Below are 22,894 nucleotides of genomic sequence, written 5' to 3' on the forward strand. Positions count from 1 at the left end.
CGGAGGCTGTGCCAGGGCAGAGGGAGCCTTCCCAGGCAGGCATCTGACAGTGAAGTGTTTCCACCCCAGGGTGCTATGGCCTCTTTTGTACTAGAGCCACATCACCTGGATGCCCAGAGTCACCAAGATGTCCTGTGCTGGATATTTTCCATTTGACCCTTAGATCCAACCTCCTCCATTCTGCACCAGCCTCAGGAAGCTGATCTTTGTGAGAGCCACGTCGGCAGGTTCTCTCAGCTCCAGGCCGCCCTTGGATTCAGCGCCCCACGTGAAGGTTGTCACTCCTGTCGGGCTGCCCTCTCCCTGGAGCCTCTGTCTCTGGTTCTCCTTGTCCCTTTGGGGGTAGTAATTGTACCCTGCTGTCTTGTGCCCTGCTGTTTCTAACTCTAGGACACCCCCAGCATCCTTTCTGGTCTCCTGGGACTGTCCACACCTTTGTAAATAATCTCTTTTTGAAACTCTCCTCAAATTACCCAATTTCAGTGTGTGATCTCTTTTCTGACAAGACCCTGACTGACACACCGCCCCCATTAGGGTTACCAGATTTAACAGAATGAAAACACAAGCTCCTCAATTGAAACTGAATTTCAGATAAATAACAAAACTTTTTTTTTGTATTTCAGGTGCCAATATTCATCGTTTGTCTGAAATTCAAATTCAACTAGGCATCCTGTATTTTAACACTTGAACTGGCAACTCTAGCCTTCACTGTCAACTGTAAGAATATCTTGGGAATCTTGGTGAACTTCAGCTGAACTGTTCTCTCCTTTGTATACATCTGTGTGTGCGTATGTATGGAGAGAGGAAAAGTGAGAGCAAGAGAAAACAGTGGGAAATAAGCCTGGAAAGGAAGAAGGAGCTGGTTCACCAAGAATTTAAACCCAGTGAGGACAACCCAGGATCTCTCCACTCTCTGCAAGTTTCTCAAACGCTTGCACGCACAGTTAGAGTTCTGACTCTCCTCTGCATTATTCAGATTTTCTTACATATCTCTTATGGTCGATTCTGATGACTCTGGCTCTCCAAATTTGCTTTGTCTTTAAACAAAATCTCCTGAGATTTATATCAAAGGACAAAATTGGACTCTGGGAACCCTTGCTAGTCCTACTAACCGTAAGCTGCATTCGGATATTATTTCTTGTTCAATTTGTAGAACAAATTCTTGATAATAAGGTGAGATAAAAAGACTCAATTTAATTCCCCTTTTCTTCTATTTTTCTTGCCAAGACAAAAAGAAAGAATAAGAAGGCAAGTAGAAGGAGTTTTGATAGCTCAAATTAAGTGTGCTGGAAAAAATCGAAAAGTTGTGGCTCTAGTAATCTATAACGAAAAAAATGGAAACATTATGTAATCACCACACAAGTTATTATTTTTCATAGCCTCCAGCTATTATAATTTCACTGGATACCTTATAAGCAATTATTATTCCGGGAGATACTCCAAAGCTTGCTCCAGGATTTCACAAATAAAAATTCACTGCAAGTCTAAAAAGTGTTTGATGAAGAATTGTTGCAACTGCCTTTTCAGTCTTTGACCAGAGGAGGCACCTGTGTGGGTGTGTGAAAAAAGAGAAAGTGGCTGTCACGTGGGCATTGAGCATAAACAGTTCTTTGTACCTTTTGAGTTGGAATTAAAAAGAAAACAATTTCTCTGTCTTTTGTGGCTCTCAAATAGAGGCTTCATAAATAGTGTTCAGCAGAGCATGTAGGCAGTGACTTCTGGTTTCAGCGTGGCTGGTGGCAACAGAGTCAGCCCCTCATAAGCCAAATCCTAGAAATGATAGGAAATCTAAAAGAACATACTACACAGCTATGTAAACACACTCAAAAATAAGAAGAGGAGCTCTCAATGGATAAAAAGCTATGAGAAACTTGTGAACAACAGAAATCAGAGAGAATCACATTGAACAGGAAGACAGGCAATGAGGAATGCGTGAGACAGTGTGGCTGTGGTGGCCGTGGAAAGGGGACACAGCAATGAGGACTAGTGTGGTGGAATCCAGGACCTGGAGGGGGCCCTGGGTAACCAGCAGCATCACTAGTTAGGGTGGTGCAATGGAGCAACCACGTGGTGTAGTGGGGGCATTCCTCCCCACCAGGCAGGCCTGTGTGACCGCTCAGAACTGTGTGTGAGTGTAGTTACTCAGAGCAGACGGTCAGACCACCAGGCCCTCACCAGATGTGGCCACAACACCCTGTCAGTCCATGTGAGTTTGTGATTATCTGGCCCCCACCACAAAGCACCCCAGGAATTCCCCAGAGGGCCTTTCGACCTGTGCATGGACACTGGTTTGTATAAGAAGTCCAACTCCTCATAATTTTGAATCTTTATCTACCAAAATTCCTTCTATGCGCCTCCTGGCTTTATGCAACCTCCATCAGGGGCATTCACAAAAACGTTAACCCAACCCATGCCCACGGCAGAGCCTGTTAGTAACCCACTAGGAACCTTTCTCCAGGCTAATGTGGAGGCATAAATCAGTGCTCTTTGAGCAATGGTTGAATCGGCTGTAAGTCCACCTCACTTGTAAATATTTTTGCTTAACCCACTAACTAACTGTGTGAACTTGAACAAGTCACTCAGTACTAAACCCACTAACTGTGTGAACTTGAACAAGTCACTCAGTACTAAACCCACTAACTGTGTGAACTTGAACAAGTCACTCAGTACTAAACCCACTAACTAACTGTGTGAACTTGAACAAGTCACTCAGTACTAAACCCACTAACTAACTGTGTGAACTTGAACAAGTCACTTAGCTCTGAGCCTCAGTTTCCTCTTCCAACCTCATAGGATGGATATGAGGATCAAATAGGATATTATGCTTTCCACAGAGATTGGAACACAGAAGGCACTCAGTAAACGTTCAGTGATTATTTGGGGGGAGGTAGTCAGGGTTTCCCTGGGATTCGGGCTTCCAGAAGCCCTCCTGTCCCATACCTTACTTTTATCGTAGTCCTTGGCTCTGCCCTTCCTTCTGTCTTTTCCTTATACTTTCTAGAGTAGAATTTATCTGAGAGCCTCATATATAGGCACATTTCTCTCTGGAGATGCCTTCTTCTTGGATTGTTATAATTTGGTTTTTAAAGCCTCTACTTTGTCTCATGTCATTTCACCATTTAAATACTCCAGCCACAGGACTTACCTATCTTTTGTGGGCATTTTATCTGCCTTCTGAAGTCTAGAATCCATTTTCTTACCATCCCCAATATTTCACTGAGAATCCCCGGGTAAAATGGTCACTTCTTACAAAGCTTTTATCTCTTCATTTTGCCGACTAGTTTTTTGTTGGTGGTCAGAGTCATTCTGGAACAGTTTTTCTTCCTTCGTGGCTTTCCCTGCCTTGCTGGGAGTGGAAGCTGTCAGCTGCGCAGTTTAGGAATGGCTCTGCTTTCAGGAAGTGGGGCTTGCAGCAGAGTCTGGAGAGCTGCCACCGCAGCCCCAGCCCCATCACTAGAACCCTGACGCAAAACAGATCGTACTGCCCACCTTCTCGCCTCACTGGAACATTCCCACTGCACTTCTCCACTGGCGCCGTGAGTTCCTGGGTATCACACCTTATTCTACAGTGTGAGCCTGGAGGCCATTCTTTTGACCATGGCACCCATCTACTTGTACTTCAGATGAGTTCTTTACCAGACCCAAGCGTACTTGATGAGACTATTGTTCCGCTTTTAGATTAAAATTTTGGTCACTTTGATTTTCCCTGTGTTTCATTTCTCCCTCCTTCTCTCGAGGTTCATCTAGCTCCCTCTTTATCAAGGAAGCAAGGCCTCATGAAGCACCTTTCTCCTTTTTTTCATGAAGTGCCTTCCTTCCCTAGCCAGGAACCCTCCTCCTCGCCATCAAAGGCCACAGTCCAGGAAAAATTACCTTCTCCCTGCTGGTATCTGGAGCCAGCTGTTCCCACCCCACACCCTCCACTCATTCCTTAGGTCCAACAAGTGAAAAGAGAAGTGAAAGTGCTGCATCTCCAAACCCTTCAGTTCTTTAACTGAGATTTTAGACTCTAAGGCACATCCCAGGTTAACTAAGAGGATCCACATGAATCTACAGAATGGGAAACGCCTGTGTTTGTGGCAGACACCCCATGAAATCAGGCCTAGCAGACCCTGTTGGGCCCACCATATTGCCTCAGCACTCACCATTCCTCTACATACCAAAGGCTTCTTACTGTGAGCACCTGCCATTCTTTCCCTGAGGCCTCTGATCTGTCTACATGGCAACGGGCTAGGAGCGCTGGGGAACCCCAAGAGCAGCTGTCAATGGATAACAGACCTCAGCTCCCCTGCAGTCTCAGCAGGCGAGGCAGTAGTGCTGAAAACCTGCTCAGTCTTCAATAACTCGAATTCGCCTGCAATCCATCTTCTCCAGGAGTTAGCAGTGTTTAATCCTGTGCTGTTTTAGGAGCCCCCTTTCGCTCCAAGCCTCTTTTGCTCTCTTCCCGTTCAATTCTACAATGGCCTCTGCCCTCACCTCTGACTGTGGTGCCTGGCAGCAAAGGCAGGATGGCAGGTGTTCCACTGCCTCTGCTGCAACACACGGTCACAAAGAGCCCTGCTTCCTGGCCTCTGAGACACTGCTCTTGCCTAGCTCACGATAATGAGAAACATATACGTCCATGTACATTAGTGCCCCGAACCCAGGTCTCCTCCCAAATCCCCCTCTACACGTGGCGGGTGGGTGCTGGCTTCCAGCTTGCCCAGAATAAGGCTGGCCTGGCTTGGTAATAGTAGATTGACCACTCAAGCTTTTTCTGAGGCTCAAATTTTCTCACCTATAAAATGGAAATGATGCAATCTATCTTGCAGGGTTATTAAAGGGTTTACATAAAATAATGTAGATAAAATCCCTTGGTAAATTTTTTTCTTCTCTTAAGGCTGTAAGTTTGTTTCGACTAAATCTACGCTTATAAAGTAGTGGAGAAGCAAAAGAACATGAAGTGTGTAAGTTAGGCTCAGGAAACCGACCTTTGCCTCAATTAGCTATTTTAGGCTTTAGGGACGCCAGGAGAATCTGTCTAATGACCACACTCTCTCTTTTGCAGCTGCCCCTCCAGAGGATTCAAAAACAGCTCTCCCTTCCTGGTCGGTGACGCCTGTCTCTCCTCCCAGGGGAGAACTACTTTGTTATCTGAGTCAGGAGCAATGGGCATCTGTGCACAGCTGTTCATGGGGTGACGCAGAGGGGAGATTCAATCAGGAACTTCAAGCACATGAAGGGACTTTACCCACAAGATGAACAGGATCGCTCCCCCTTAGCATCTCAGGGTCTCCTTGAGTTACTGTGTAACAGAGGACACAGATTCACCACTCCCTCTGGCCCCATGCACAGAACTGGCACCTACAGGTGGAAATTTCAGGAAGGCAGGTTTCAGTTTGACCCAAGGAACGATTTTCTAGCAAGTGGAATGGAGTGCTTCCTTTGGAAAGACGAGATTGGCCTTCCAGATTGCTAGAACTGTTCACTCAACAGTAGTTTGAACACCCAAGCCTTGCTGCCCCTCACAACTTTTTCTAGAGTCACTATTCTACCCGGCGCTACTATGTTTTGATTGTTGTTTTAAGCCACTAAGTTTTGACGTTGTTTGATACACAGCAAAGCTCACTGACAGGGTTTCCAAACCATAATTTCAGCAACCTTGTCCCGCATCCGAGTCAACAGTCAACAACACAATCTCTCCCAGAACTTTAGGAATTTTAAATTTGGTTATACCCATTTCTGAGCTCACCACCTGTCCTCCAAGCTTTTGAACTCACCTGGAATTACACCTGTTCTTTGACGGTATTGAGAGCTTCTTGTCCTCCCATCCTTTCTTTCTCATCCCAGGCATGTCCTGGCTTCCTCTCCTATGCAGCCTAGACCTGAGGCTCGCTGCTCATCACACTTTCTTGACAGCATCCCCAGTATGCTTCCCGTCTACCTGCTCTACCAGCCCCTGTCTCGGATCAACCTAACAATCCCTGCTCTCTGTCCCTACAGGGCACAGAGATTATGCCGATTGGAGTCATGAAAAAAACCATAGTATCCAAACGTCAATGCCACTTGCTAGTTTTATATTTATTTTTTTAATATAATGATTTTGAAGTTATCTGACTTTACTCATCCTAGAAACTGACCTTATCTGTAAGATCCTGAACATCATGAGGAAGAGATGTCCTCTCAGCTGCCCAAGGATAATCTCTAAATGTAGGCTTTTGTAAAAATATAACTTTTATTGTCCTTCGTAATAGTTACAAAAGAAACACATATTCTTATAATTATACTTCTGCTCTTCAAAAAAGCATATCAGAACACACAGCAAGGAGCCCTGGTGTTTTAAAAATAGCATGGAATCCATTCTCATTTGGATGAAAAAGTAGATCACTTACAAATTTGGAAATTTTCATTATTATCCACAATAAATTATTTGTCACACTTTGCAAGTGACTGTCACACCTGAGTTAGATCTGGAGATTAATTCTTTATGTGTGTCTTGTCTTTTCAGAGCAGCCCCCATGTGACTGTGCGATGTGGGGATAGTGGCCACAATCTTGGGTTCCTCTGGAGCTTGCCTGCCCTGCTGCTGTGAGTGTGCCTGGGCACACGCTTCCAACAGGGCAGCTTGGCGGCATATATACAAAAACTCTCTCTCAATCTGGAGGTTCTATTTTTAGCAATTTATTCCAAAGAAATCATCAGATGTGCACAGATTTATCTACAAGAATGGTCAACACAGGCTATTCATAGTGGTGAAATACTGAACACAACTTAAATGCCCATCAATTGGAATTTGAATAACAGCCACAACAATTATATTACAGTAATTGATAATTTTTGAGCACCTCCTGCGTGCCAAGCACTGTGCTCTAACTCCTTTACAAACTCATTTAATTTTCACAAACCCTTTTTAAAGGAGGTACAAGTATTGTATCCATTTTACAGCTAAGAACACTGAGCGTCAGAAGGGATAAGTCAACGGGACCAGAGCTAGTAAGGACTCGGGCAACCCAGCTACAGAGCCCATGCTCTTGAATAGGTGCAAGAAATATTATGCAGCCACTTAATATGACATGAGAAAAATGAAATAAGCACTAGAAAATCAGCAGTACATACATTATGATTGCAATGTAAGTTTCTATATATGTATTTATGCAAGTCTGTTCACGTGGGATGTGTGTGCACACATTTGCATGTGTGTGCATGTGTGCACAGAGAATGGTTAAATACAAAGAACGGATGGGTCCATGGACAAAATGTTAACAGTGGTTATCTCCATACATGTACAGAAAACATTCATAATTCCAAAGATGATTATATATATATTTGATCATGAATTTTCTCACATCATGTTAAATGGCTGTATAATACATATAGCACTTACCCAAGAGCATGTATTACTTTCCTAATCAAAAACAAAAATTTAAGAAAAGCTCATTTTTTTCTTGGTAGTATAGCTGTGTCAGGGCTCAGAGGTGGGTGGGCTCAGATCTAGGTGTGTCCCAGCTGGTCTCCCTGGATGGGCTTCCCACCATACCCCTATGCTGAGCACTTGTACAGAGGTTAGGGTACATTTTCAACGGCCTGACACCCAGGAACACCATATCTCACCACAAGGCCAGAAAAGGTTGTTGTACCCAACTCTAGCCAAGGTAGAAGCCAGGCACTGTGAACCGAAAGTGAGAAATGAGAAACTGCAGTAGGCAGAATTCTAAGATGTACCTCCAAATTCCTACCCCCTGGCATACATTCCCTGTGTGAATAAGATGGGCTATCCTCCCTGTGATTAGATTATGTTATATGTCACAGTTGATTTTAAGAAAGGGATTTTATCCCAAGAGGCCTGACCTAATCACATGAGCCCTTTAAATCTGGGTCTGGAGAGATCAGAGACAGAGCAAGTAGGAGATTCAAAGTAGAAAAGGAAATTAATGCAAGGGAGAGTCACCATGACCAACTTGAAGATGGAAGTGGCCATGTGCCAGGTAGGGGCAGCTGGCCTCTAGGAGCTGAGAGCAAATCCTGGCCAAGAGCTGTCAAGCAGACAGAAACCTTCATCCTACAACCCCAAGGAACTGGATTCTACCAACAATATGAAGGAGCTTGGATTTTCCCCCCAAAGTCTCCAAATAAGAACACCTTGACTGTGAGACTGCAAGCAGCGAATCTGGTCAACAGGCACAAGGACTTTTGACCTATAGAACTGTGGGCTAACAAATAGATGTTGTTTTAAGCTGCTTAGTTTGTGATAATTTGTTTTGTGGCATAGAAAACTCACACACCAACCCACAAAGCAATTGTAGACTCCTGTGTTTTTGCTCTTGCCATGGTCTTCAATGACTATCAAGAGCAGCCGTGGCCACCATGGGCAGAACCGGGTAAGGGGGAAAGCCTTGGGCAAGAGGCCAGTTTGAGGAACCGAAATGAAGAAAGGAGGCAGAGTGAGGCTGCACTGGCCAACTGGATGAACTCCCAGATAAGCAGAGGGACAGCTCAGAACCAAAAGTCGTCATGGAAACTCCTGGTAACAGCATGGTGGGGTGAGTCAGGAAGCAGAGCTTCTTTCTTAAGAGCAGGAACTATGCTTGAAATGATTGTTTGAAAGATGAGAAGGGAATACAGAGCTCTTTTGAGAAGATGTACCCACTGGAGTGACTCAAGAAGCTGAAATTTTTTTTGTGAGTAAGATTAGCTCTGACCTAATATCCATTGCCAATCTTCCTCTTTTTTTTTTTTTGGATTTTTGCTTGAGGAAGATTATCCCTGAGCTAACATCTGTGCCCGTCTTCTATTTTGTATGTAGGTCGCCACCACAATATGGCTTGACAAGCAGTGTAGGTACACACCCAGGATCCAAAACCATGAACCTGGGCTGCCAAAGTAGAGTGCTCTGGACTTAACTACTATGCCACGGGGCCAGACGCTGAAATTTTTGAGATGAATATCACAGTGAGAAGGTGACAGTATGAGGGAGAGAAAGGAAAAGAAGAAGAAGAGGGGGAGAAGGACTAAGAGGAAAACAGGAAAGCAAAAGTCCAGAACAGAAATGCCTATACTACAGTCTTTAAGCAATTTCTATTAATTTGTTTGTTTAGAAAGCAATTCAAATAACACAAATACATTCTTTTTTCCTAACTCAATTGTTAACAATACAAATTTTTATCAGCCTGTAATAAACTAAAACCTCCCTTAACATCAAAAAAATTATCTTTCTACTCTAAATGAACCAACCTTGAGGAGTCGCGGTTATGTTATTCTTAAGAGTCTTGATAAATCCACCATGTTGGATCCCCCTTGTTAAAATGAAAGATACCAAAGTCACAAAAGAAGTAGACATAAAAAGGTGGTTCCCATGGAATCTCTAAGATACATGCCTTTCCCAAGTGTTCAGCAGCAAAATGTCACTTAGACAGGGATCCCTAAAAGCAGAGCCCGAGATAGGTATTCAAAGGCACAGGATTTACTGAAGGAAGGTCTCAGGAGAAGGTGTATGGAGGGAGCAGGATGCGGCAAGAAAGGAGCTAAGCAGGGATGTGGTCCCACTGGAGATAAGCCTCAGCCTTATCTCCAGTGGGGTGCTCTGGAGGATTAATTGCAACATAAAGTTAGTCCCACCTTAAAGCCAGGAGCTGGCCTTTTGTACCCCTGCATCAGTCAGTCATGGGCTGCCTCTAGAGGGTGAGATACACAACTAACCTCAGATTCAGCCAAGGGCAATCCTCTGGAGAAGGAAAAAACTATGAGCTGTCAGCAGCCAACACTCACAGCAGCCGGGGGCTGAGTACACCAGCAGGTAAAGGGAATCTGGGGGGCCTAACTCCAAGTATGGGCAGAGTTTGAGTCTTCCTCAGCCCCAGGGTAAGTCAGAGGGTAGAGATGGGGCCCCCCAACTCCTTATGCCAGAAGCATCCAGGAGTCCAACCCTGCCAAGGCATCCAGTGACACCTGTTTTAGCCTTGGTCTTTGGTTGTACTCCTCCTTCCTAGGGGTCACAGTCAACATAGTCCTGGTCCCTGATTTTTCTCCATTTCTGTTGACTCCCAGCCCTCTCTACCACCTGAATGTCAGCTACCAGCCTGCCCAGAGGTGAGCGCTCTGTCCCGATGAGTCCTCATCCCTGCTGGGATCTGGTCTGTGAGACTGTAGGAGTCTTTACGCTTAGGAAAGATATAGAACATTAGAGCTTGAGGGACTTGCAGAGACTCATGCAGTCCACTTGCTGACCACAGGATCCACGGTGGGGAAGGATCTTTCCACGTGGCTGGTCTAGTCTATTACCATAGAGCCCAAGAGTTTTATAAGCACCACCCAGCTCAGATGTCCGCTCCTAGTCCAAATACCTGTGGTCAGAGTTTTAAGATATATGAGGCAGCCTCCTCCAGGCAGGGACTGTGGTAGAGCAGACAATGAACATATCTTCGTCTGACCCAAAGGCAGCCTGTCCACTGGCTGGCCAAGAGTCAATCAGATTTTCTTCTTCAAAGATGTAAAATGAGATACATAGAGATTATGGTTAGCAAGGATGGGTACCCCCATCCCCTAAAAAAGATCATGGTGTAGAGAGAGGCCAGTTGAGTTCATGTGGGATTTCAGCAATATTTACAAGTCACGTACATTCATGGGTTGAGAGGTGTTCATACAAGGACATTTATAATTAGGAAGACAAACATAAAAATTTTGTGCAAGTTTGTTTGCTTTTAGTTGTCTAGACAGCAGAAAACATAGTCCTTGGGTCCCACCACCCACCCCCCCCCCCCAGACTAGCATTTTGATAAGGTGTTTTAAATTCTGCTACTTCCAAATGAGAATTAACCAGTTTCTCCATTTCAGAAAATCTAGCCTGCCTATGAATTGAGTGAGGCATGGTGGAATTTGTCTAAGGAGTTGGACAGTTTAATGCATTTTTCCATGGAGATTACAGCTATTGCAGCATGGGACGGGGGCTGGCTTGAAAAAGGACGAGTGCTCATTGAGCATTCTGTTCAGGCAACTGCCCATTATCCAGAGGGTGGATGATCCAGTTTGGGGATTTTTCATGCCTCTGGCTTCTCCTCCCTTATACTGTCTGCGCTTTGGCCACATTACAGATCAAATTAGAATGTCTTTGAGAGGATAGAAGGGGAAGGGACAGGTAGAATTCAAATTGGTCAATTTTGCAGCTTGTTCACTGTTCTACCACAGGAGATCAAAACCAAAGGCTACTGTGGGGTTTTGGATTATCAGTGGATTATATTGAATCTATACCAGACCTCCCCTCCATTACTAGAGAGATTGGAGTCTGAGGAGGACTCACTGTATTTCACATGGATGTCAGGGCTCAGCACATAGAGGCTTGTCCAGAATCCCAAACACATCCATGTTAGAAGTTTAGAGCTGGAAGGGACCTTAGAGATGATCCAGTCTTAGAAAATTGAGGTTCAGAGATCTGAAGCAAAGCACCCAAAGTCACCATGAGATGATTGCCAGGGGCTAGGGGACAAGTTGAGAGGGGAATTGAAACCAGTTAACTTAAAAATTACATAACTGTCGCTGGTTGATATGTGAAATATTGAGTAAATGTGCCCTCTTTTGATCCCCTATGACTTCCTTTTGGGACTCCCTACCAACTGGAAACTAAAATCAACACCATCCATTGTGACAGAGATGCCACCAGCACTGGGAACAAAACCTCTTACCCTAAAGTTGCTAAAGAACACAGCTCTAAGGATGTGAGGGTGACCTGGCTGCAACTTCTGTCACCCCATTGATTGCCAGGGTTGATTCAGCTGATCTGGCTGGCTAGGCAGGTGTCCTCTTACTCCCTCCCTGCTCCACGTGCCTCCCTCCTGAAGCTGCATGCTGGGTGGAAGAGGACAACCTTGCCAGATAAAAGAGGACCATTCTTCAGTCCGGGGTATAAGAGTAGCTGTGCTTCCCTGCTAGAATCTCCAAACAAGAACACGGCTCCAAGTTTGAGACTGGACAGATTGAGGCAAAGAGGTGTCCAGAGACAAAATCAAGCTGTCCTTCTGCCTGACTGGAGGAGAACAGAGTTTAAAGATCAAGAGTGAGAAGCCCTGTGTTCCATTGTACACACACCCACATCATCATCACCATCATCGTCATCATCACCATCATCGTCATCATCATCATCGTCATCATCACCATTAGAGGTAGGAGCAAGAACTAGAAGAGGTTCTTCATGAGGTTTGGGGAGAGCTGAGAGAGAAGAGGAAGGCCTTTTGCTTCTCTTCTGAAGGTTTCAAAGGTGGCAATCTCACCCAGGCACCCAGCTGGAGCCAGCAGGGTGGAAGGAGCTGGTGCAAGAGAAAGGAGGGAGACAGGCAGCACTTTCTCCAGCTATGGTGTGGTGTGGAGAGATCCCGATGGTCCCGTAACCCGATGGTCCAGTGGAAGGAGCCAGATGCTCCCTTGGAAGGTACCAAGTGAGTGAGGTGATTGAAGGAGACACACAGTGGAAGGGGGTCCAGTTTGATGGTGAGGGCCAAAGGGAAGCATAGCTGACTTGGTTCTCAGGGAGCTTTTTGGAGACCAGACCACTCACTAGCCACACCCAGAGTATGAATCACATGAGCAACGCGCCTCAGCAGGGCTGCCCGTATTCTGTGCACCCGTGTGGAGAAGGTGGCCACTGTTTCAACACAGGCACCCAAAGCAGAGGAGAACAAGGTGGCTGCTCCCTCCCAACCCACAGCCAGTCACCACAGACCCCCACTGGCTGCCTACTCCTGAGAGCCTAGCAGTGTAGTCAGAACCAGGAGGAGAGGGACAAAAATCTCACAGGGTCATTTTGGGCTGTGCTATGACCAAAAGGCAGGTTGCAGATCCTGAGATGACTGGAATCCTTACCGTGAACTGGATAAAGTTTCCTGCTGCCCAGTGGAACTGGGGCTTACTCCGTGGGGAGAAAGAAAAGGTTTCTATTGCTGCACTTGGCATCTGGAGAGCTGTTTTGACTGTGGAATTCCATACTCAAAACATTCTCACTTGAGGGAGCAGCTGTCCTCTGTCTCCTGAAAGCAAAGAGGATTTGGCCTTAAACTGTAGCTGATGAGACAGTTAGAACCATCCACTAGGCCTCCAAGGACAAACTGGTGAGGGGGAACCAGCCTTTAGTGAGTACCTATGATGTCCCCAACCTAAGGTAAGCACCTCCATCATCCTTAACCCCACCCCCCACTCTTGGAGAGTCTCTACAAGGAGGAAACCCTCATCCTCATTTTAGAGAACTGGCAAGCCTAGTACACAGCAACGTGGGGATTTACATCTGGTCTCTGAGACGCCAAAGCCCTTTCCTCTTACACTGAGCTGCCTCCCAGCAGAGTTTATCAGAGAAGCTGAGAAACATCCTGAACCCCCAGCCTCGCCCTCCCTCCACACATTCCCTCCCCCTAGGGTCTTTAAGAGTAGGACAGTCAGCAGCTGAGCACACAGACGCAGCCCTGTCTGGGAATAGGGAATCCTAGGGGATGCAGTGGTGGCTTTGGAGGGGGTCAGTGACAACTGTGTAATCGGGGAAGCACCTTGTCCAATTGGAAGCCCACCCTCCCTTTGAACTATGCACAGTCCCCCTCAGGGTCTGGGCTGTGTTTTTCCCTTAGCAAATCACATCATCCCATTGGAGGGCAACTTGCTGAGTGCGGCAGTGTTGACACAGCAGTCACTGGACACGTTCCGGGAAAGCAGGCCCCAGCATGTGAGATGAATTTTCTCTGAACTGCGTGGTTTCCCATGTGTCAGAAAAACAAACTTGGAGAGGTCTGTTTGGCCTGTGTGCGTGAGCAGACGCCCTTCCAGAGCTGAACATGCAGTTGGCCTTCGCCCCTGTTGCTTTAAGACAAAAAAAAGTCAGATCTCCCTGAGTCTGGTTCCCTGAAAGCATAGACAATGGGAGCTCTTTCAAGTGCAGACCCGGTGGCCATGTGACCATGCTTTTGTGCCCAAGCAGAGGCCAGTAGAGGCTGCCTCTGCTCTGGGCATGGGGCGTTTTCCGTGTCTGAGCTGCTGGCCCTCCACTCCAGCCCACCTGCCTCCAGGCTCTTGGCTACTTCTCTTCCACCCAAACATCCGAGTTCCTGTTCCCAAAATAGCTGCACGGAGGAAACAGCCAAGACTTGGGGCCTCTGCAGTGGGTGAGTTCTCAGTCCCTGCAGGGAAGCAGAGAGCAGGCAGGGCCTGGGTGGACGGAGCAGGGGGAGTGACTGCCTGTCACTGCTGCAATTCACAAGCCACCACTGTCAGGGCTGCAGGTCACCAGCTGGGGAGATGCCAGGGGGGCCATCAACACCCACTCCCCACACCACTCCCACTATAACTTCTGTTTTTCCCATAAGAGCAAGGCGAGGCAGCAGCCCAAGTCCAACTCCTTTCTTTGCTTTTCCGCCCTTCAGGAAAGGCACTCACGGGTGTTTGGCCTTCAGATGAACTGGCCAGTAACTCCTTCTTTCCTGCCAGGGACTGTGGCTACCTGGGCACAGGAAAATGGAAGCATCCTGCTGTTCCCCACCTCCCACCTTCCCATGAAATGATAGCAAAGAAGCTCCCTTTGTTTATTGCAAAAGAAAGTAGTGTCTGCTCTTCCTGCCAGGGAACAAGAAGGAGGGGCTAGCCTGGAGCCCAAGTCCTGGGAGGGACTCACCCTCGGCCCCCTGGGTGATAGAACTCCTGCAAGTGGGCCGCTCCTCTCAATCCCACTCATGTAAGGTAAAGGGGGTGTCATCCAAGCCAGCGGTTTTCAGCCCCAGCTGCACGTTGGGATCTCCTGGAGACCTTTCAATATTTTAATAATTTCTTTCTTTCTTTCTTTCTTTTTTTTGAGGAAGATTAGCCCTGAGCTAACTACTGCCAGTCCTCCTCTTTTTGCTGAGGAAGACTGGCCCTGAGCTAACATACATGCCCATCTTCCTCTAATTTATATGTGGGACGCCTACCATGCGTCTTGCCAAGCGGTGCCATGTCTGCACCTGAGATCCGAACCGGCGAACCCCGGGCGCCTGAGAAGCGGAATGTGCGAACTTAACCACTGTGCCACTGGGCCGGCCCCTTTTAATAATTTCTTAATCAAGCCACCCCCAGACCAAGGAATCGAATCTCTAGGAGTTGCGACCAGGCATTGGTTTTTTAGAACTCCCCAGTTGGTTCCAGTGTGCAGCCAAGTGTGAGAACCACTGCTTTAACAGTCCTTCTCAAACTCTAATATAGATATGAACCACCTGGGGCCTTGTTAAATCATGAGTCCCGATTCAGCAGATCTAACAAGGGAAGCTGATGCCACTGGTCTGTGGGACACACTTCGAGTAGCCAAGCTTTGGGAGACCTCAAGAGTCTCTAATGACACCCTGTACTTCTCCCCAGTTGATTTCACAAGGGCAATGCGGAGATGAGAGCGGGGAGTCAATAGAGGACTTTTGGACTTCCAGGTCTTGAAGGGATTGCTAGGCTAGACGCCACATCCATGCTTCTGGAAATCTCTTTAATGGAGCAGAGATTTGACAGTCAGCACGACTGTAACTGAATTTGGCAGGGAGTAAAACATAAAAGTAAGTGCGAATCTTCCAAGCTGGCATGAGAGAAATGGCAGGGGAAGGGGTCCTCTCCTACATGCCAGCTCTGCACCTGAGGCTAATGGTGGTGACACTCATCTTAACACCGACATAGCTGAGTGACATAAAGCCCTGTATGGGATTGTCAAAAAACATCTGGCTGAATGGGGGCCGGGATGCCGTCTTGCTTAAGCAATGAGGGGCTGAGGCAGAGGTGCTGCCTTGTCTCGGGGGTTCAGTGTCTCAAGCAGGGCTGACACTCTGCCTACAACAGAGAAAGCCCGTCTGCTGCCTATTCACTTTCTGATTCAGAGCCAGTCATTGCCTTAGAAAGTCCAAGCAGCATCAGAACCTCATAACAAGTTTCTCAAAGTTATACAGCCTCAACCTCCAGAGCCTTCGAGCCCTAATAACCAAGCATTCCCTAGCTCAAGCCTTGGGTCGGAAAGACTGGAGCCATCAGACATCGACTCAGGTGGGATCTGGGACTCCCCACTCTCCCAGACCTCCCTTTCTCATTAGTGGAATGAGAGTTACAAACGTACCTCCCTTACTGGATTGTGAAAATTAAATGAGACAGTGTGTATAGAGCACAGAGCACAACACCTGGTACATAGTAAATGCTCAATAAATGCTAGCTGTGGTTATAATAATAATAATAGTTGTTATTATGATTAAAATAATAATATGCATCCCATAGGATGTGAAAACACCTAGCATAATGCTTCACACGTAGTAGATGTACAATAAACACTTGCTAAATCTAAGCAAAAAGTTGGTTAAGTTTTATTCTATGCCCCCCTTTTTCTTTTTTAGGGTAGTCCATCAGCCTCTAGTCCGTTTCCATCTACCCCTCTGTCAGGCTTCTTGGCCTCGGCCCTAAACCTGCTCCCTAATCTCCACCCGAATGCACAGAGAGGGGTTCGGATGCACATTCCCCCTGGAGAAGGGCGACCAGTAGGTCTGCCTGCTCTACAGAGAAGAGGTCTTCCTGGTGGGAGTCGGAGGGAAGGGCAGGACTTAGGGAGGAGCGCTTGTTTACAGAGACCCCACAGGTGAAAGGCTCAATACCATATGCTTTACAGGCACCACTTCAGTCATGGCCAGCAGCCTTTCCTTCCTTTTCCAAAGGAAAGAGGAGCAAGAGATCAGCCATGCCTTAAGATGAAATCCATCCCTTTGCACCAAGGCATCCTTTGCACACATCCATACACTCAGAGAATGATTTTAGGAATCATTCCTTCATTGATGGAAGTTTCTCCCTCTGTTGGAAAACACATTTCTCCCTCTTAGGACTCAGAGGAAGAAGTCTGAATGGACACCAGGGTCCAGCAGGCTCACAATGTCCCCTTGAATTTAAATCCAGAGGAAGACTCTGAGGGAGAGGATGGGGCTAAGGAGGAGCCACGCCCTGGAATGTGGCAGCACAGGGCACAGGGACTGCAGTGTTCCCACCAGGAGTTCTGCTTCCTGATAACTGTGTGAGGAGGGATCTGCTTTCTACCAAGCACAGTCTCTGGCTGGCTGAGACATTTTGGGGTGGGAAGTAGAGGGGCAGGCCTTCTGGGGACCTCAGAATCTCACAGGAAGGAGACCATCTGAAGAGCGGTCAGTTTGACCTTGGTTGCTAGAAGGGGGGCATTGCTGAGCACAGTGTAGTGGCTGTCCCTGGGATTTGTCCCTCACACTGAAGTCTGTCCTGGAAAAGAGGGCTCTATGAGTATACATGGAAAGGGCTGTTGGAAGAAGAGTTGTGAGGTGGAGAGACACCACACAGACTGTTATGCATTTCATTGCGTGGAGAGCTCTAGCAGTTTCTTTGGCAAAGGTGGCAGCTCCTAGTGTTGGGTGAAGCACAGCCTGGCAGAGATGGCAATGTCCAGCAGGCATGGTTGCCATGACTAGTGGGAGGGAAGGATCGAGTTGCTCACTATGCATAGGAGTACCCACTGGAAGTAGGAGCAATGACCAGAAGAAACCCCAGTGACCAGGGAGAGGGAAGGACAGAGGTGCCCAACAGAGGCAGCACTCTGGGCCAAGGGCCAGTGGAAGAGGCAGGGAAGCCCGGGGACCCCACGTGGTGGCTGAGTGGACTTGGGCTTGAGCTCACAAAGGACTCCTAGAAACACAGTACAGAGATTTTGCCAGGAGCTGAAAGCCTGTATCGGCTGGTCACGGTGGGGAGTGATTACCGTCCACATCATTTCAGTTTTAACCCTGGTCTGGGATGGCCCAAGAATGCTGGAATATTTGCCAATATCTCAACATCATTGGGATGAAGCCTGCTTTTTGCATACGGCCTTGAGCACCCAAGCACCCCGCCCTCCCTCTCTCCCTCTCTCTCCCTCTTTTCTTTGTCTCTCTGGGTTTTTTCCTGCCTCTGTCTTTGTCTCCATCCCTCCATCTCCGTGTCTGTCTCTCTGTGTCTCTGTCTTTATTCACCCTACCTCCCATTCCTCACACAATGCCTGACTTGTTCAACAAATATTTTTAAACTTGATATTATAGAAGATGTGAAACAAACGCAAAAGTATCAGAATAATATAAGGAACCCCCATGCGCCCATCCCCTAGTTTCCACAATCATGGGCATCCTCACCCACTGTTCCGCCCATGTTATTCTGAAGCAAGCTTGGACATCACTCATAAATATTTCAGAAGGTGTCTCTAAATGATAAGGACTCTAAAACCATAACCATGATCTCATTAACATACTCAAAAGAGTTAGCAATAATTCCTTAATATTATCAAACATCAAGTCAGTGTTCGAATTTCTCCAATTGTCTCATTGCTTTTTCTTTTTAAAGATTGGCCCTGAATTGAAACAAAAAAACAGCTCACTAATTGGGAAAAAATATTTACAAGCCACTTATCCGACAAAGGGTTAATCTCCATAATATACAAAGAACTCACACTGCTTAACAACAAAAAAACAAACAACCCGATCAAAAAATGGGCAGAGGACATGAACAGACATTTCTCAAAAGAAGATATGAATATGGCCAATAGACACATGAAAAGATGTTCATCATCGCTAATCATCAGGGAAATGCAAATGAAAACTACACTAAGATATCACCTTACCCCCGTTAGATTGGCAAAAACATCCAAAACCAAGAACGACAAATGTTGGAGAGGTTGTGGAGAAAGAGGAACCCTCATACACTGTTGGTGGGAATGCAAACTGGTACAGCCACTATGGAAAACAGTATGGAGATTTCTCAAAAAGTTAAAAATAGAAATACCCTATGACCCAGCCATCCCATTACTGGGTATCTATCCTAAGAACCTGAAATCAGATATCTCAAGAGTCCGTTGCACCCCTATGTTCATCGCAGCATTATTTACAATAGCCAAGACGTGGAACCAGCCTACATGCCCAGAAACCGATGATTGGATAAAGAAGATGTGGTATATATACACAATGGAATACTACTCAGCCATAAAAAAAGACGAAATTGGCCCATTCACAACAACGTGGATGGACCTCGAGGGCATTATGTTAAGCGAAATAAGTCAGTCAGAGAAAGACGAACTCTATATGACTCCACTCATAGGTGGAATTTAGTATATTGAGAAGGAGATCTGATCGGTGGTTACCAGGGAAAAGGGGGGGTGGGGGGAGGGTACGGAGGGGGAAGTGGTGTACCCACAACATGACTAACAAAAATGTACAACTGAAATCTCACAAGGTTGTAATCTATCATAACATTAATAAAAAAAAAAATAAAAATAAAAAAAAAATAAAGATTGGCCCTGAGCTAACATCTGTTGCCAATCTTTTATTTTGTTTTTTCTTATTCTCTCCAAAGCCCCCCAGTACATAGTTGTATATTCTAGTTGCAGGTCCCTCTGGTTGTGGTATATGGGACGCCACCTCAGCATGGCTTGATGAGCTGTGCCACGTCTGAGCCCAGGATCCAAACCAGTGAAACCCCAAGGCCCTGAAGTGAAGAGCACGAACGTAACCACTCGGCCATGGGGCCGGCCCTCATTAATTTTTTTTTACAGCATCTAATTCAAATCAGCATCTAAGTATGGCCCATAAGTGTCAACTCTCTCAAGTCCTTTTTAAGCTATAGTCAACACATATTTGGGGGCTGACTATGTCTCGTTCTGTTTCTCTGTGTCTTTCTATTTTTCTATCTCCTCTTGTATCTACATCTCTCTTCCTACCCACCACTTTGGCGTTTGTCTATGTCTGTTTCTATCTAACTTTATCTTGTGCTGTGAATATTTTTCTCTCTCTGTGCCTTTATCCGTCCTTATTCTCTCTCTGCCTCCTTCCAAGAGCACTGTCTGTCTTTGTGATACACACACAGGCGCACTCACACACAGGCTCACCCCGCCAGGAGCGTCATGAGGGAGCCCTGCACAGACCCTTGACTGAACGGGTGTGAGGCTGGGTCTGAAGGAAGACACAGACCCCTGGCTGAAACGTTAGTGCAGCTTTACCAAAGCACCTTCCGCTTTCCTGTGCTGTGCCCACTCTGCTGGTCTCTTGAGACCCTCTCCTTATTGAACTCCCTTAACAATCTACGTGTAGGAGGCAGTTAGAACCAAAACGAATTATCAACATGAAGGCTGAGAAGAGCTGCCCAGATCTCCATGGCATTTGTTACTTTATCTGTTACTGCAAATAAAACTGGTGCAGCTTCCCCTGTCAGTGAGTCCCTAAGACGGTGTCTGTAAAGAAAGCTGTAGAAGGCTCGTCCACTGAATGCTCCCTGACATTAATCACAGGGAGGGCATTCAGGTTTGAAAGAAATCTTTTACAAAGTCTTAAATGATTTGTTAGGGCTGGAGGCAATAAGCCCAGTGTTTTTCTATTCTTTTTAGCAGTGGAATTCTTTTCGGAATAAAATCGTACATAAAACCCAAACATATAAAGTCAATAGAAACAGAACTTAGTATGTGTGGGTTGTGGGGTGGAGGGAGAAGGCTGTAGAACATAACTTAAAAAAAAGAAAACTGACCTGGCCAAACTTATCTCGCAAAGGAGTAAACCGCGTCCCAGAGAGAGGGAGGTGACCCACACGAGGTCCTGTGCCACCTCAGCTGTGGAACCCACAGCGACTCCAGCTCCCCAGTGAGCACCTCCTCCCCCACTCCTTATGGGCAAGTTCAGAACCTCAGGGAGGCCCTGGTCTGGGGCTTTGCATTTTTTCAGGTCGTGATTTTGGCAAATGTACTGTAACTGCGTGGTGATTTGGGAGGTTCCAAGCCCGGTATCACTTGAGCTGTGGCTCCTTTGTTTCCTGGAACAGAGCCTGTTGGTCGCCTCTGGCAAATGACTAACGACAGAATAACCTTAGAGTCTAGTCACCAAGGTCAGAATCATGGAACGTGAGACTGCCTCTTGCGGGAGTGGCCCTGCGCTGGTGGGAAGGTGAGTCCCGAGTGTTTGGCAACAGAGCTGGAGAGTTGAAGACAGGAACAGTGACGCTCCTTGGTTAAGAACGGTTGCTGTGAGCCGGTTTGAAATGGAGGTGCCGAGTGACGGGAAAGAGCATGTTGGATGAGAGGCGGCTTAGATGCCTGGGCCGCAGCTACACACCTGGGAAGTTACACAGACAGCAGAACTCTGAATCTAGAAGACTCGAGAAGTTCTTGCTAGCTGGATCCGTCCATGGCTGTGGGGGCTGCATGTGAAGGCTGCTAAGGTGGCCGGAGGCAGCTGTCTCTCGGTTCACAGTGAAGGTCAATTATACGTGAGCTCACTGGAGAAGCGGGTTATTTTGTGAAACTCAGAGGCTTGAAAAAGTACCTCAAGCTCGATACCGGACCCCTTCTGGGGCACCAGCGAGGCATACAAGAAATCACCTGAGCTTCAGGACCAGAGAGATTGAGTGTAAACTCCAGCTCCGTCACTTTCTATCTGAGTGACACTGGGAACATTATCTTGCCTGCTAAGTTTGGTTTTCTCATCTATGAGTCAGGATAATGACACCTACCTAGCTCACAGCATGTTTTCACATGAGTTATCTCTCAGCAACCTTGTCAACCTCCTGTTGCAATGGTCACTAGTCCAAGGAAGAATCAAGACCCAAGAGGAGTCACCTGCCCAGCCCCTCGTCCCTGGGGAGCGTCCCAGCCGAGGAGATGTCCACTGGGCTCCTGGTCCACGCTTCTGCCACCATCCCAGGCTGTCTCTTGTCTAATGTCTAGTTGGACAAATGAGAACACAGAGGATGAGGAACGCATTTTAAACAGGCAAGATTCAAATTTATAGAGAAAGAAGGTAGACTAGTAGTTGCCCGGGCCCAGGGTGGGAATGCAGATTAGCTACTAATTGGCACCAGAGATCTTACTGGGGATGAAAATGTTGTAAAACTGATTTATGGTGACAGTTGCACAATTCTGTAAATTTCCTAAAAAGCATTGACTTGTACACTTGAAATGGGTGATTTTTATATGTAAAATAAAGCCCAATAAAGCTGTTAACAAAAACCAAAGATTATAAAATACTTATTTTCTTAAAAAGATTTGTCTGTTTTACCAATCATATTTGGAAGCAATTAGCATTAATTTATTTCCTTTAAAATGTATTTCTTGTCATTATTGATTTGAAAAAATAGAAGGATCCGCTTTCCTCTAGAGTAACCATTAGCAACATGGTTAATATCTGCTTCTTTTGGTTCTCCTCACTGTGAGACCCTAGGATGGCAACCATGAGATTGGTCGATATCAGAAGTCATACATTTAAACAGCTGGCACAGGAGGTGACACGTGGCGAGCTCTTGTAAATGGTAGGGTTCGAGACCTGGAAACTCCTATATACCTTAGCATGATGGGTGAGTAATCAGCAGTGTGCGAGGCTGTTGTGACAATTAGAATACCATATGAAAGCACCTACCCCGCTTCTGGCACTCAGTAAATCAAGGAAGCCAGCACGATTTCCGCCTGAGCCTACTGAGTCCACTGGACCTGAGCTGTGCAGCAGAAACCCTCCTCCTCAGGACGCACCCCACCCCGACGTCCCGAGTCTGGCTGGACAAATCCTAGCCTTTTAGAAAGCTACATTCCAGCCCACCATGCTGTCAGTAACATGTGGGAGTGCTCCCTCACTAATTCTTGCCTACAAAGAACAAGGAGGGGAAAATCCCAGCAAGGTTGTATTTTAAGAAAGGATGGTGCCTGTAGGGCTGCAAATGTGGAGTTTACAGTCAGTGTTTTGTGGTGCCTGATTCTACTCCTCCATTTGATTAGAAATGAAAAGTTGAAAGAGCAGCTCTTTGTTGCCGCTGTTTAAAGGAAGTGACTTTTGTGGTTAGGTGACACTGGTACATTTTTCAGAGTGGTATAGCCACACATTGGCACAAGTTGGTGCCTGGGCGGGAAGAGCCAGTTGACATGTTGGTGTGCGGGATGGGA

At 46.5% G+C, this 22,894-nt stretch overlaps 1 long non-coding RNA gene across 1 annotated transcript; it reads left to right on the forward strand.

Moving 5' to 3' along the window:
- Window positions 1-13,839: 13,839 nt before the first annotated feature.
- Window positions 13,840-21,975, forward strand: LOC139076172 (uncharacterized). The gene is made up of 2 exons (XR_011527491.1): window positions 13,840-14,111; window positions 18,328-21,975. It is a non-coding gene; the product is annotated as an uncharacterized lncRNA (long non-coding RNA).
- Window positions 21,976-22,894: the final 919 nt, after the last annotated feature.

Source organism: Equus przewalskii, chromosome 15 (assembly GCF_037783145.1).
Source record: "Equus przewalskii isolate Varuska chromosome 15, EquPr2, whole genome shotgun sequence".
Lineage (NCBI taxonomy): Eukaryota > Metazoa > Chordata > Mammalia > Perissodactyla > Equidae > Equus > Equus przewalskii.